Genomic DNA, 15,340 nt, shown 5'->3' on the forward strand with positions numbered 1-15,340 from the left:
ACATCTCTATGACTGTGTTTTCTTTTAACCCTGCAGTGAGAAGCTTGGGTTGATTGGTTCAGCACATTACAGTGAAAAAAAACAAAATTGTGCTGTTGCTTAGTGACAGGGATCCAATGGCATCGAAAAACAGAACAATCCACAAAGTAAGTCAGCCTGTAACTGTGAGTGGCATGAGGTAAGGCAGCTGGACACAGTTTAGGGAACTCCTGTACTTGCTTTGAACTTAAAGTCATTGTGAGTTTAGTATGTTGGTTGTTCTAGGTAGCTCAGAGAGAGATATCAGCTGATATCAGATATCTTTACTCAGCGAGCCGTGAGTGCCCTGCCAGTAGCAGTGGTGGACTCTCCCTCTTTATGGGCACTTAAACGGGCATTGGATAGGCATATGGAGGATAGTGGGCTAGTGTAGGTTAGGTGGGCTTGGATCGGCGCAATATCGAGGGCCAAAGGGCCTGTACTGCGCTGTATTTTTCTATGTTCTATGTTCTAACATCTATGACTCAGTGACCGCACAGAAATTTGAAGCAAAACTGTGCCAGCCTAAATCTGAAGATGGAATTTTATTGTGGAGACAATGGTAACTCTTCAATGAGATTTGAGTGTAAGTCTATTGTTGGGATAAAATGAACAGTGCAAGTTTAATCCACTTCAGACTGTGACGAATTCTTCCAATCTTTTGTGTTTTATGTTGTCATATAGGTCACATTTAATAAATGCTTGTCCTTGTTTTACAAGCATGCTCTCAAACTCATGTGAATGTGTTCAGCATCTGACCTCCATGGTTATAAAAGATACAAATTTAGGATCTATCAATCCAAGTTTCATTCTGGATCTGACTTGCCAGTATTATTATTAGCTGGGATCATAACATGACTGAAAGCTGGCTTGAGACTTCAACACTCCCAGAAGATCCTAATCTGCCTTTCCTTGGTTTGCTGCAACTCGCTGTAGCACACATTCTGCAACATTTGCTGTTTAAAACCTCAGCGCTTAAAAATGTGTTGATGGAAAAGCGTAGCAGGTCAGGCAGCATCAAAGGAACAGGAGAATCGACGTTTCGGGCATAAGCTCTTCTTCAGAAACGTCAATTCTCCTGTTCCTTTGATGCTGCCAGACCTGCTGCGCTTTTCCAGAACCCATTTTTAAGCTCTGATCTCCAGCATCTGCAGTCCTCACTTTCTCCCTGTTTAAAACCTCAGCCTTCCTTCAAGCTCAGAACTTCAGAGCTCAAACTCAAGCAGTTAGGACTACTTCCTGTGGTTTCCAAAAGACAAAATAAGCACAAAGGAGTTCCCACATGGAACAGTAATATTTATTCTGATTTATTGTGTGTACAATCATCTTTTCTTTCATATTTTAAGTTTATAACCCACTGAAGAAAATATTGTATTTGACTAGAAAGAAGAATTATAATCAACTCCAAAATGCCAAGAACATGTGCAAAACTAAATGCCTAAAGACAAATTCGCTTGGTAAATGACCGGTCGATTGCGTAAACTCACATGCAACTATCAGTGTTTTGCTGAAACTTCAGTATGAAGGAAGGATCAGACCTCTCCTCAAGAGTCCAGTGGCCAATGTAAAGGACAGGTCCTTTCCTATTCCTCATGCTATTCCCAGCACTAATGGACCAGATTTCCACCTCCACATGTTGTAGTCAGGAACTCTTGCAAGATTTATTGAACAAAAGCCATGATCCATCCCAGCATTAGTACTGTAATGATGTACAGTGGGAACAAAAGATCTATGTGGCATATGTGTAAACATAGGTGGGGAAAATAGATCCATGGCTGTGGAAGGAATGAATAGCAAGAGACCTCAGTAAATTGTAATGATCATCATATGATTGGTTTACCTCCTGAGATTATCATGGTCATCTTATAATTGATTTACCTCAGGAGATTGTGTGCTATTTGTATTTTGTAGGGTTTCTTAGTTGGTTAAGAGATCAAAAGATTATAGATGTGGCAGATTTGGATTTCTTGGTTAATGATCGTGCATTAAACAGTCTTATCTTTTAGAGAAAATGTCAGCATTTTCAGATGTGCACTTTCAGCTATTTGCTTGCAAATTATTCCACAAAATATTACATAGTGACCTTGAAGTTCAGGACAAGATAGGATTAATCATCTAAATCATTAAAAATTTTCAAACTTATATACTGAAGACAAAATATTTAATTAGTGATGAGACGATTTTTAATTTCAGATTTATTAAATAATTTTCTTTTGAATCCAAGAATTATTTCTTGGAGGTCTGTTCCGTAGAATGTATCCCTTCAGGCTTCTTACTCTAGAGCTGTTTGGTTCAATTGATACTGTCTGGTAAGTTGCTTTCCACATTCTGAACATTTGAAACAATATGGTATTTTTACTGAAAAGAGTGAAATTCCTGTGTTGTTTGTAAGATTAGGTGGAACATTCCTTAAGTAAGGTATTAGATAATTTTTCCTTTAAAGTAGTTTAAGTTGAACTAATTGACACTCTCAATAACTTAGTTGTCTATTAGGCTACCTTTAAATGTACCTTTAACTACTACTAATAGCACGTGCAGTCCTTACTTAGTTATGATAATATATCAGCCATATCACACTGGAGGTTAAGATAAAACAAAGAATGCAGTTGCTGGAAATCTAAAACAAAAGCGGAAATTGCTAGAGACACTCAGCAGATCTGGCAGTATCTGTGGGGAAAGCAGAGTCAACATTTCAAGTCCAGTGACCATTCTTCAGAACCAAACTGGAGTTTCCCCAGCAACTTCTGTTTTTGTTTCTTACCAGAAGTTTCCTTATTCTCAATAGGTTTTGTACCATTGAAGACATATTATCATGCTTGCAGATAGAATCATAGAGTTCTACAGCACAGGAAAAGGCTGTTTGGCCCATTGAATCTACACTGGTTAAAAATAACTATCAAATGATTTTAATCCCATTTTCTAGCACTTCGCCCATAGCCTTGTATCCCTTGTCATTGCAAGTGTACATCTTAAATGTTAAGAAGATTTCTGCTCTACCATCCTTACAGGCTGTGACTTCCAGATTCCCATCAAGTGAAAAAAGATTCTCTCTAAATGTCCTGCCCCTTAAATCTGTGCCACTTGGTCATTGAACATTTTACCATCGGGAAAAGCTCCTTCCTATCTATCCTATCTGTGCTCTTCATAATTTTATACGTCTCTGTCATGTACACCGTCAGTCTCTTCTGCTCCAAGGAAAACACCTTGTCTGTCCAATCTCTCTCTTCATAAGTAAAAATCTCCAGTCCAGGCAACATCCTGATAAATCTCCTCTACACACGCTCCTCTGCAATCGCATCTCTCCTATAATGTTGGTTCCAGAACTCGAGCTGTGATCTAACCAATACTTTATATGGTCGCAGCATAACCTCCCTGCTCTTAAACTCTATGCCTCAGCTAGTCAAGCCAAGTATTCCATATACTTTAAACACTTTATTCAACTGTCCCACTACCTTGATATGCATTAGATCCCTCTGATCCTTGGTGTTTCTCACCGTTCTACCACTCCTCATGTATTCACTTGTCCTATTTGTCCTGCCAAAGTGCATCACCTCACACTTATTTGGATTGAATTCCATTTGCCACTGATTAGTCCATCTGAACTGCCAGCCTATGTCCTCCTGTGATTTAAGGCTATCCTTTCATTATTTACCTCCATATAGATGTTCATATTTGCAAATTCTCTGATCAATCCTCCTACATTCCTAAATTGTCTATATAAACTTCAAAGAGCAAGTGCCCAACACTGATCCCCATAGAACCATATTGGACCCAGTTTTCTAGTCACAAACACACCTCTTGGCCATCACTGTCTGCCTCCTGCCAAATTTCCTTGGATGCCATGGGCTCTAACATTCACCGTCAGAGTCCCAAGTGGGACTTTATCAAAGGCCTTGCTGAAGTCCAAGTAGGCTACATATAATGTATTGCTCTCAGATGCACACCCATCTGGTCACCTTTTTGAAAAATTATATCAAGTTGGCCTGACCTCCTCTTAACCAAACTATGTTGACTTTTCCTGATTAATCCTTGCTTCTCCAAATACAGATTAATTCTATCCCTCAGAATTGCTTCCAATAGTTTCCCTACGTTGAGCTTAGACTAACTGGTTTATGGTATCCCACTTTATCCCTTGCTCCCTCATTGAATATTAGTACCACAGTGTTTGCCATCCAGTCGTCTGGCACCTCTCCTGTGGCTAGAGAGGAAATGAAAATTATTATCAGCATCCCTGTTATTTCCTCCCATGCCTCACTCAACAGCCTGGGATTCATTTCATCTGGTCCTGGAGATTTATTTACTTTTAAGTATATGTCTGTTGTTTTGACCCCTCGGTATCTGCTAGAAACCTCCTTTTCTCTCTATATCCAAATTTGTAAATCCCTTGCTATCTAAGTTTTGCTGGATTTATTGGTCCCACACTTTTGTCTTCTTTGGAATATATTGGACCTGATACTTATTCAGTTCTTACAGTGCTGGATTAGAGTAGTGCTTGTTACACTATTCTTGTGCTCAATGTTTCAATATTCCCTTAGTGCTGCAAATTATTCGAACTGTTACATCATTAGCACAGCTATTCAAAGATTTTGGAAACAACCACAGTAGATGACTGATAATTCAGAAACCACAATGCAGTTTGCTATGGGAAAATGTAAAGATAAGTTTTTAACTTTCCCCTCGATGTTATGTGACTAAACCACTTGGAGTGCGACAAGGATTTATGCTGGTTCCTCTACTTTTTGTAATTTACATAAATGATTTGGAGGCGAGCATAAGAGGTACAGTTAGTAAGTTTGCAGATGACCCCAAAATTGGAGGTGTAGTGGACAGCGAAGAGGATTACTTCAGATTACAACAGGATCTTGACCAGATGGGCCAATTGGCTGAGTATTGGCAGATAGAGTTTAATTCAAATAAATGCAAGGTGTTGCATTTTAGGAAAGCAAATCTTAGCAGGACTTATACACTTAATGGTAAGGTCCGAGGGAGTTTTGCTGAACAAAGAGACCTTGGAGTGCTGGTTGATAGCTCCTTGAAAGTGGAGTCGCAGGTAGATAGGATAGTGAAGAAGGTGTTTAGTATGCTTTCCTTTATTGGTCAGAGTATTGAGTACAGGAGTTGGGAGGTCATGTTGCGGCTGTACAGGACATTGGTTAGGCCACGCGTGCAATTCTGGTCTCCTTCCTATTGGAAAGATGTTGTGAAACTTGAAAGGGTTCAGAAAAAATTTACAAGGATATTGCCAGGGTTGGAGGATTTGAGCTATAGGGAGAGGCTGAACTATTTTCCCTGGAGCGTCGGAGGCTGAGGGGTGACCTTATAGAGGTTTACAAAATAATGAAGGGCATGGATAGAGTAAATAGGCAAAGTCTTTTCCCTGGGGTTGGGGAGTCCAGAACTAGAGGGCATAGGTTTAGGGTGAGAGGGGAAAGATATAAAAGAGACCTACGGGGCAACGTTTTCACACAGAGCTTGGTATGTGTATGGAATGAGCTGCCAGCGGGTGTGGTGGAAGCTGGTACAATTGCAACATTAAGAGGCATTTGAATATGAATAGGAAGGGTTTGGAGGGATGCGGGCCAGGTGCTGGCAGGTGGGACTAGTTTGGGTTGGGATATCTGGTGGGCATGGTTGGGTTGGACTAAAGGGTCTGTTTCCATGCTGTACATCTCTATGACTCTATGCTAAATTGTTAGTCTCCACTGGGTCTTTATTCATTATTGTCTGTTTAATAAAGTTTAACAGTATTTTATTTATACTTTATTATTATTGCGATTTAATTATTATTTGTGCTTTATTCATACAGACACAAGAATTCTCTGGGTCATGAAATGCAAGCCATGTAATTCATTAAACCAGGTAAGAGAATGGCAATGTTTTGCACTATTCTGGCTTCAACTATAAAATTAATAAAATTTACTTTTATTTTCCAGGGGGATGAGGTGGGTTTCTTTTAAATGGTGTCGTGAATTGGATGCGCTGTCTGAAAGGATGGCAAAAGCAGAATCAGTAATTTCAAAAGAGTTGGATAAATATCTCAAGGCGCAACTTGTAGCAATATTGGGAAAGAGAGCAGAGGACAAGACTTAGTTGGATAACTCTTTAGAGAGACATGAATGGTTCCTGTGTTACAAACTTTTATGATTCCATGATGTGACAAATTATTCTTCCTCTTTATATTGACAATAAAAATACAGAATAAGTGGATAATTGTGAACAATGTGCAAAACATCCATGAACACCATCCCTTAAAGATAAATTTAACTTTATGTTGATATATATCATTCTAAATGAACAAGTATCTTCCAGATGATTTCATAGTTTAGATTACCTGAATCAGAACTGTTAAGCAAAAACAAAAAAACATTCCAGTTGTGTTGAGGAAGGTGGGAGGTTTGATGTTGAGTGGGGCTCCTGTTTCCCTAAGTTAGAATAGAAATGTGGTGCGTTATTTATCCTATCTCTTTGAAGAAGTAGCCAACAATATTTTAATGACTATTTATTTAGCCTCTTGATATCTTTACACAGTAGGACTGACATGTTTCATATATGCTTCATTCATTTCTTTTTGTATGTTGAAAGTGGGGTCCTAACTGAGATTGTGGTCTCTAATTTGAATATTAAAAGAACCCCCAGTAAGTTTTTTGGCAGGAGTGTTGGCCATTCATTTTAAAGTCTGCCTGAAACTTGACTCAAATGAACATATAGGTGGACTGTAGGCTCAACTTTATTAAAAGCTAGTTACTAATTGAAAACACGTGACATTCACACAAAATTGTTTCTTGTTTCCAGCAAAGATTATCAGTATGGTTAAATAGCTTAATCTATTGCCATTATATCATTTTGAACATGATCTTAAATATTTTGCAGTATATATACTGTATATTTGTGACTCATATGGCAAATGACTTACCAATTGTAAAGCAGATTCTATGGATAGATGGGATCAATAGGAGCTGATAATTTGTTGCATGATTGATCTTGGGCAGGTCGTGTATTTTTGTTGCTAATTCAGTGCTTATCTTTTCTAATCAGAAAATCAAAAATAAAATAGGTTTTGACATGTTAAATATTCTACAAGTGCTGTATATTCTTTTGCTCATTTTTGTTCCTTAAATTGTATGCATCACAATATATTTCCAACTGTATTACAATTATTTAATAAATGGGTTACTACTAGCAGCGGAACTCTTTGTAAATGGATAATTAGATCTTGCTTCTGATCATGGTTCATAGAAATCTCATTGGTTTTTCTTTTACATTCAGCATAGTGGAGATTTTGATTGTATTAGCTTGTTTTGGGTGAATACTTTTGTTTTAATACCAAGTGTAATTTTGGTATTCTTGAGCACCACTTGATTATGTAAGTTCCTCAGGAGATTTCATGAATGTGGTTAGTGTGTGATAGAGATATTGTGGTCAGTCAGACGATGGGATGCATTACATATTCTCATCACATTCTTTCACATTGAAAAAGTAAAGAGCAAAATCACTCAGTCTTTATCAGATCTGATTGACACTGCACACCACACCAGAGTGAATTTGTATCAAGTCAAAATGGAAATTTGATAACTCTGCAAGCAATCTAGAAAAAAACAAGTTGCATTTATATGATAGCCTTTATGATCTCTGGTAGATTCAGTGATTTACAGCTTTAAATACTTTGCAGGTAGGGGCATTGTTGTAATGTAGGAAAAACAGGATTTATTTTCTGCAAAGGGTTCACAGTGTCCAGACAGTTAGTTTTACTGTTTTTTATTCAGAGATAAATATTGGACAGAATATGGGGAAGAATATCCTGCTCTTTTTCAAAATAGTGCCATGAGATCTTTCTGTTTTGTCTTTAAAACTTTGCATTCACCTTTTCACATCTTATCCAAAAGATCCTTTTCTTTTCAGTAGCTATGATTTGGAGGTGAGGAGACTGCTATTGAATTAGGTATCACAATAATAACATTACTGATTCATATTGTTGCAAGAGTAACAGTACAATGTCTGGAAGTGTTAATCATGCATTGTATTCCAGAAATATTTCAGTAGCATAATTTCTAAATCAGGAACTTACTGTACAACTATAAAGTCAAAGATCTGGAAATTGAATATTACTTTCAACTCAGAATACATTCTGAGCGTAGTACATCAAAAGTGAGAATTGTGTTTGCTCACAACTTCAATTCTAAAGTAGGTTAAGACAATCAGGTCATTCAGTCACAGTTGAGGTGTTTCGTACTGAATGCTTAGCTTTTGAAGCTGTCTGACCTTTTGTTGAATAGCACAAATTGGTTTTACGTTTAAATCCTACACATCATTTTGTAACAAAGAAACTCCATTGATTAGTCACTGCAGTGGAACAGTTAATGCCACTTATTCTGTACAGAGTTTGAGAGGTGCTTACTTATCTGCTCATAAAATGTAGTTAACAGTTCTTTGATTCTGTAACCAAATGAAATTAATTAGAAGCCTGCCATATCCTGGGATCACCTACAATTCCAGGTGCTGTGTAAATTCACTGCACATTCTGTGGTTAAATGCATTCTGGGTAGGACCTCACTCACTCACTCACACCAACATATACCACCTGTGCTCATGAACCTGCATCCCATTAAACCTTCTATAACTGCCATGACAAATTATTCGGCTGTGCCCACTCCTGATGGATCCTCGGAGCCTCTTTTCTAACCTATGCCTTTGTAATTACTGTCTGAACCTTAGTAATCTCTATACCAACTTAGTGCCAGCTCAGTCGAACAGTACACCAACGCATTACTCATTGTACTTTGATCTACAATGCCAAACAACAAGTATCAACCAGGGATAAACCTCCATGCTCGTAGATGAGAAAAATAAAGTTTTGCTGAATAAACTAAATTAATTAAAGACTTCACTATATTAAGAAAAGCACTCATTATAAAACATGAATATTACATTTTAACCTCCTTCATCTCAATAAAACTTTATAAAAATAATCATTTTCTTATTATAACCTGCATGATATCCTGCACTCTGTTCTGTTACCCTCTTGCACTTGTTTCATACATTCTGCCTGTAAAGCACATAAGACAACACTTTTCACTGTACCTCAGTACATGTGATAGTAATAAATCAAATGGAATCAAATCAAAATTAGAGCAACAAACTTTGGAGTTCATAGCCCCACATTAAACAGTCCAGAGCCACTCCGAGCTGTCAACCAAACTATGAAGTGGAAATCACTCCATTGTGATAATGGATTCTGTCTGAACAATCATAAAAAGCTAATTTGGGCTGTTATGGTGCTATGGTAGAAGGAGGCCTGAGTTCAAGTCCCACCTGCTCTATACGTGTTGTATAACATTACTGAGCTGCTTGATTAGAAAATATTCACAATGCTAATCAAATAAATAAATTGAAATAGAAGGAAAACTCTTTAGTTTTTTCTTGAAAGGTTAAAACGTTTGGTGTTTTAAATGATTTAACAATCTTGACAGGTCTACTTGACAACTTTCACAGCTACATGATAGTTTTGACAGTTTTTGTTTTGGTAGCTTTAACAGTTCTTTGACAGCTTGACAGTCTCAAAGTGTATATGCACCTTTTATGAATAAGTGTGTTAATTTTCCTTAACTTTCCCAAAAGGTTCTTTAACTCTCTCAGAGGAGTCCTTACCTCCCCTAAAAGGCAGTGTTACTCCTTAAAGATTTCCTGGGTCCAAATCCAAAGTTATATCTTACCTCCCCAAAAGAAAATCCATAACGTTCAGACCTTCTGTTACGTGTCAGACTTCAGACATTTCAAAATCATCCAGGACTACAGGAAGATAATGGTTTAAATGGAGAATCCTGAGCAGTCCATTCCCACCTGTGTGAAATTGGTAAGTGCCGTGATTCAGCATGGAACAGATAGTTTCTGGACATTTCAGTTATTTTCATCCTCTCTGGCAAAACTTTGGGCATTTATAAGGAGAATTCAAACAAATTCTTTTGAGTAGGACATGGAAGAAATATCAATCTTACAACCTTTTCCAGTGAATTTAAGAAAATTTCATCACACCGTATACTTGTCTCACTAAGGACTGATCAGGTAAGATCTGAGATGGCAGCTTAGCTCTTTGGCCCACAAGACCACTCATCACTGTTGTAAGTAGTCTTGTGGGCTAGAGCCTTGAGCATAAATCTAGCTCAGAGTGGTTAAGTCTTTCCTCTATCTCTGCTTATTTCAAGTAATTTTTGTCCTCTTGGCCTCACTCTGTGTGTGCAAGTCCAGAAAACAACTGCCCAAAGTTCAGCAGAAATTAAGAAATGATAATGAAAAAGATATCACAAAAGTGAACCATCTAGGTTTTTATAACAATCCAGTAGTTTCATACTAAACTTTACTGATACTAAGGTTTTATTCCAGAGCCATTTATGAACTGAAATTAAATCTCTCTGTTACTGTGGTGGAATATGAAGTTCAGAGTCCAGCATATTTGTCCCAGGCTTGTTAGATTACTAACCCAGTGAGATGACCACGATGCAACCATTCTCTGAAAATCTCCATTGAATGTGTTAGTGGCTAACTTATATTCGTGTGTCCTTGTTCTGGACTTGTCAACAAGTAGAAGCACTTTCCCCCAATACACTCTATAAAATCCCGTCACAATTATGAAGATCTCAATCAGGTCTCTGTCTAGACTTCTTATTTCCGAAGAAATTAGTCAATCCTGCTCAATCTTTTCTGTTAGTTCGATTCTTTTAATTCCCGTGAATCTTGTTAGTCTTTTCTGCATTTTCTCCAGTATTATTGTATCCTTTTTCACAGCTTGGCAATCAGAACTGCACTCAAAACTGCAGGTGTATTTGAAGCGAATTTCTGTGTTAATATACCTTCATTTTTCTGCTATCATTTTCTATACTTTTAGAATTATACCCATGCACTTTGATTTGCTAAGTTTATTTGAAGATTTTTCTTTAAGTTTATTAAAGATTTTTCCTTAGCATTAAACAATTTTGCATTATTTCTGTTTATATTCTTGAATCTTTCAATTCTATGATTCCTAAAACCACTGTGGATGAAGAATTCAAATTCTAAGTTTGTTATAACAAGATAAAAGCAAACATCCTTGCATATTGGCCTAGAAACACTACTGGCAACGATAATGCAACAGCTTGTGCAGTTAATGGGTATCTTTACAGTGTCAAACAATGTAATTTCTCTGTGTGGATTAACAATAATCACTGCAGATCATTTTGTTTACCTATTATATAGTAAAACAGTCAATAATAGATGTGTAACAGGCAGGTATACAATTTTTGTCCATGTTACACAGTCACCCAAATTAAAAACTCCCCATTCCCACCTCCACCCCAACTGTCACCAAACTGTCCTTAAAACCTTAAAAAAGGATGCAAAATACTTTCCAAAGTACAACAAACACATATTGTTATAAGTGCGTTGTGAGTAGCACTCACAGTTTAAGCATTAATTCATGTGTTGGGGCTGCATTTATAATGATGCGTGTTTATCGTCTCCACCTCCGTAATTTCCAAGTATATTTTATTTCATTGTCTTTTAGGTTCGGCAGATCATAAGCTTTTAGGATTGAAATGCAAAATGTATTTTAGATTGGTATTGGAGCAAAGATCAAAATAATAATTTGCTGGCCTTTGCAAACAAAAGGGGCAACTTCAAATTCCTACATTCCATCAAATGATTTGTGTCAGTCATTTTTCAATATTTTAGATCCCCTTTTTAACATGTTTTGATATAACTCTCTTTCCACTATTTTGATAGAGGAGCCAACTGATTGGGAAGAGATTATATTAAAAATGTATGTTTACAGTTCAGATTATGCTCTGTGTTATTTTCATTGGTGAGGGCATTTGTTTTGCTTTGTTATTTATTCTCCCATACCCCTGCATTCAATCAGTTTGAGTCTCTTTTGAATCATGAATTTTTAACATTATTAGGGCATTTCCTTATAAACTCTGGCATCCTACTCCCAAAGGTTTTAACTTCTGTCTTTCCTTCTTTAAGATAGTCCTTAAAATCTATCTTTAATTATGGTTTTGGTTACTAGTTTCTATGAAGTGCAACTCATTTTTATTATTGGAACAGTGAAAGTGGGTGTATTGAAATACTGGAAGTGGTAGCTGTAATGGAGTAATATTTTCTGTATTCCTTACTCCATTGCTTCATTTATCTCTATTTCAGGAGTGAATTTAGGCTGATGTTGCTGCATTATCAGAGGTGCTGTGTTTCAGATTTGTTGTTAAGTCATCTCTCCATGTTTCTATGGTGGCAACGGATCCCATTTTCCATTTGAAGAATGTGGAATTCTCTTATTTTCCAGGCCAGTTTCCTGAAATATTACAATGCCTCGCTAACCATGTTCTTCATTTACTGCTTATTGAGACTTTTGCTATGTTTAAATCTATTGTCCAACTTTTTAACCATGACTGCACTTAAAAATTAATTAGGGAGAATTGTTGCGCTGTGAAGCAGTTTCAGACATCCTAAGAAGCAAATGTAATATCATTACAAATTCTTTCTTCTTGAAAATGGCTTTTATAATTTCTTAGAGACAATTGTAACGGAAATTTCACCTGGGTTAAATTGTTGTTAGAAGTGTTTGGAGGTTAATCATCTTTTTGATCATGCTATATATTTCTTATTCTTCAAAAGCTGATCAACAAACAGTAAGAGAAACTTCAGGAAGAAAACTTTTTCTTTGTCCCCAAGTCTCTAAAAGAAACTGCAGTTTTTTCAAATTCCTACCATACCGATCAGCTGTGAAACCTACACCTTCATTGCATATACCATTAATAAGCGCTTAGAATCTTACCCTCTGCTTGATCTTCAGCCTGAATGACAAGATCTCCCTCATGTGCATATGTGTGCTATTACATGCATATGAACGTCATGCTTCTAAATTTTGTTCTGGCATTTTGTTATCACCTTATAATAAAAAAAGGTAGATTAATGTTGGCCTGGTATAAAGTTGCTGTTGTGAATCAATCCATCCAGTCCTGTCAAATGTTTTTAAAAAAGCAGCCAAGGAGTGTCATTTTTAAGGAACATCGTTTTGAACACATCTTTCTCAAGAATTTTTATTTCCATTTGGCCTGTGACCTAACAAAATCATCTTTTGGAAAAGGACTATTTTCAGTCACTTTTACGTGTCAAGGAGTTCTGTATGCTCCAGCACAGAAAGGGTTACATTATTACTTTTGAACCAGTAGCAAATACTTGACCATTATTGCAGAGTTTAAGGAGTTTTAAAGATTTTGCTTTTCTTTGAAAGCAGGATGTGGTTAAAATGTCATCCACCTATATTCCAGTTCTTCTAGAATATGGTTTGTAAACCAAACCAAAACAGGTTGCTGTGCACTTCAGCCAGTGCTCTTGTAATCTGATCAACAGATATCCAGTTTGCTTAATCAACATGAAAGCAAAGCATGGGGATTGGTTGAAATTCAGTTCATGAACTGCCAGTCATTTTAGCAGCATTGACTGTAGTTATTATCTAGACATGAAATTTCCCTTCTGTCTGAATCATTTTATGGGAGAAAATATAGCACAAGAACAGAATATGGGTTTTTTGCTGTCTAAGTAAGCTTGGCTAATTTCAAAATGAGAAATCACCGACGAGTCTAGTTAAGATTATGATCAAAGTGGACAGCTCTTTCACACCATTGGTTGATTGACTACAGTATTTTATGTAATGGCAGGTTCCTTTCCACTACATCCCATGGAAATAAAAATCAAATTGACCAGGAATTGGTTTGGAAGTATTTCCACTCTGATGCTGTTACTTTGCCAAAAGTATGCCAAAACTCTGCTCCAGCAGATTTAAACAAGATTCAAAAATTGAGAAAGAAACAGGACTCTTTTTTTTTAGAAAAAGGAGTGTCTGATAAGGAGGACAGATTACAGTCCAATTATTATAGAAAAAAAGAAATAAAGAGGAAAGAAAGATTGGATTAAGACAGAGAAAAATAGAAATAAAGATGACAAGAAAGAATTAGAAATTAAAATGTTGCTATTTTAAAAATCTCTAACAAGTTGCTCCATAAGAATGAAAACATACAAACATGATTTTGAGGTAGAATCTTTCAAGTCTGCTTTACCATTTAATAAGATTGCGGTTGATCTATTTGTTCCCTCCCTGATTTAGTAGTAATCACATTGTTAAAAAGTACTTATATTGTTATTCCAGTTCTAATTTTCATGTAAAAGATTGATGCATACAAATCCAAAAAGTTCTTAATAATATTATTGAAACTAGGCATGATCCCATTTTGGAAGGCAAAATGTAGACTAGAAAGTTTTTTAAAGATTTGTAACTGATGTATTTCTTAATTCAGTGAATGTGTTGACAAGCTTTTTCATTACTAAAGCATACAGTTATTATTCCAGCAAAATCTGGCCTGTTGTGCACATACATTCTGGTAAAGTGATGTTGTCTCTGTGGAATTTCCCAGCATTGTCAAATATCCCATAAATCAAAATCTCATTTTCCACTGATATTGCTTCAGTCTCTTTTTGAAAGTGCTAATTAATTTTGAATTTGCAAGTTTATTATGAGCATCCCCAGCTGTGTAGGCAAATTTAATTCTTTTTTCTAATGTCTATTTGTATGTCCATCAGTAAAATAACAAAATAGATGAACTTGCTTAAATCCAAACAGATATGTAACTCAAGTGTAAAGTTTTGGAGTTTTACTGTTGTACTTCAAGGACCATTTTCCATAGCTGCTTTCAAGTAAAACATACTCAGGTTTAAAACTGTTTGGCATAAAGGATGGCATGCATTTCCCTTTGAATTGTAAGCTATCTGCGAAAATAACTGGGCCGTGTATTTGGAGGTCACATCGTCAATCATGAAATGGACCATTCAGCATTGATGAGCGAGACTTTACTACTTACTTGCTATTTGAAAATTGAAACTAACTGGAAGTTTTGTCTATAAGATGTCACTAATAGGGCCATACCAGATAACAATCTTTAAAACAAATGCAATGAATGTTCCAATGTAGTGTAGTGATCTTCAGATCGCGTCAGATATTTACACATCCACACACATGCAAATTACATTTCCTTTTTTCTAGTTAATATTTTACTTAATAACCGAGGTCATCATTTCATATTACACAACCCATATTTGAAACTTTTCAAAGGATCATTGCCTGCCTGTACAGTAAGAAGAACCAGATCAAAATCCTGCTCTGGAATATGTTGTGTTACACTAAGAGAATTAATGGGTCTGTAGATGTTTCCCTGTTGAGCAATACTCTTAATGGGAATGGGGAGTGCTGTGTGTACCAATCCCTGCCACCAAAAACGAGACCAATTCAAGGTAACTG

The 15,340-nt window shown here is 36.5% G+C and overlaps 1 protein-coding gene across 1 annotated transcript in view; it reads left to right on the forward strand.

Moving 5' to 3' along the window:
- ccr6a (chemokine (C-C motif) receptor 6a) overlaps positions 1 to 15,340 on the forward strand; it is a 46,204-nt gene that overhangs the window by 9,358 nt on the left and 21,506 nt on the right. The window contains exon 2 of the mRNA XM_043696272.2: positions 5,825 to 5,877. The gene's annotated coding sequence lies outside the window, so the exon portion shown is untranslated. The remainder of the gene's footprint in view (positions 1 to 5,824; positions 5,878 to 15,340) is intronic.

This window comes from Chiloscyllium plagiosum, unplaced genomic scaffold, assembly GCF_037043375.1.
Source record: "Chiloscyllium plagiosum isolate Xiang-an unplaced genomic scaffold, Cpla_swu_hap1 HiC_scaffold_10, whole genome shotgun sequence".
Classification (NCBI taxonomy): Eukaryota; Metazoa; Chordata; class Chondrichthyes; order Orectolobiformes; family Hemiscylliidae; genus Chiloscyllium; species Chiloscyllium plagiosum.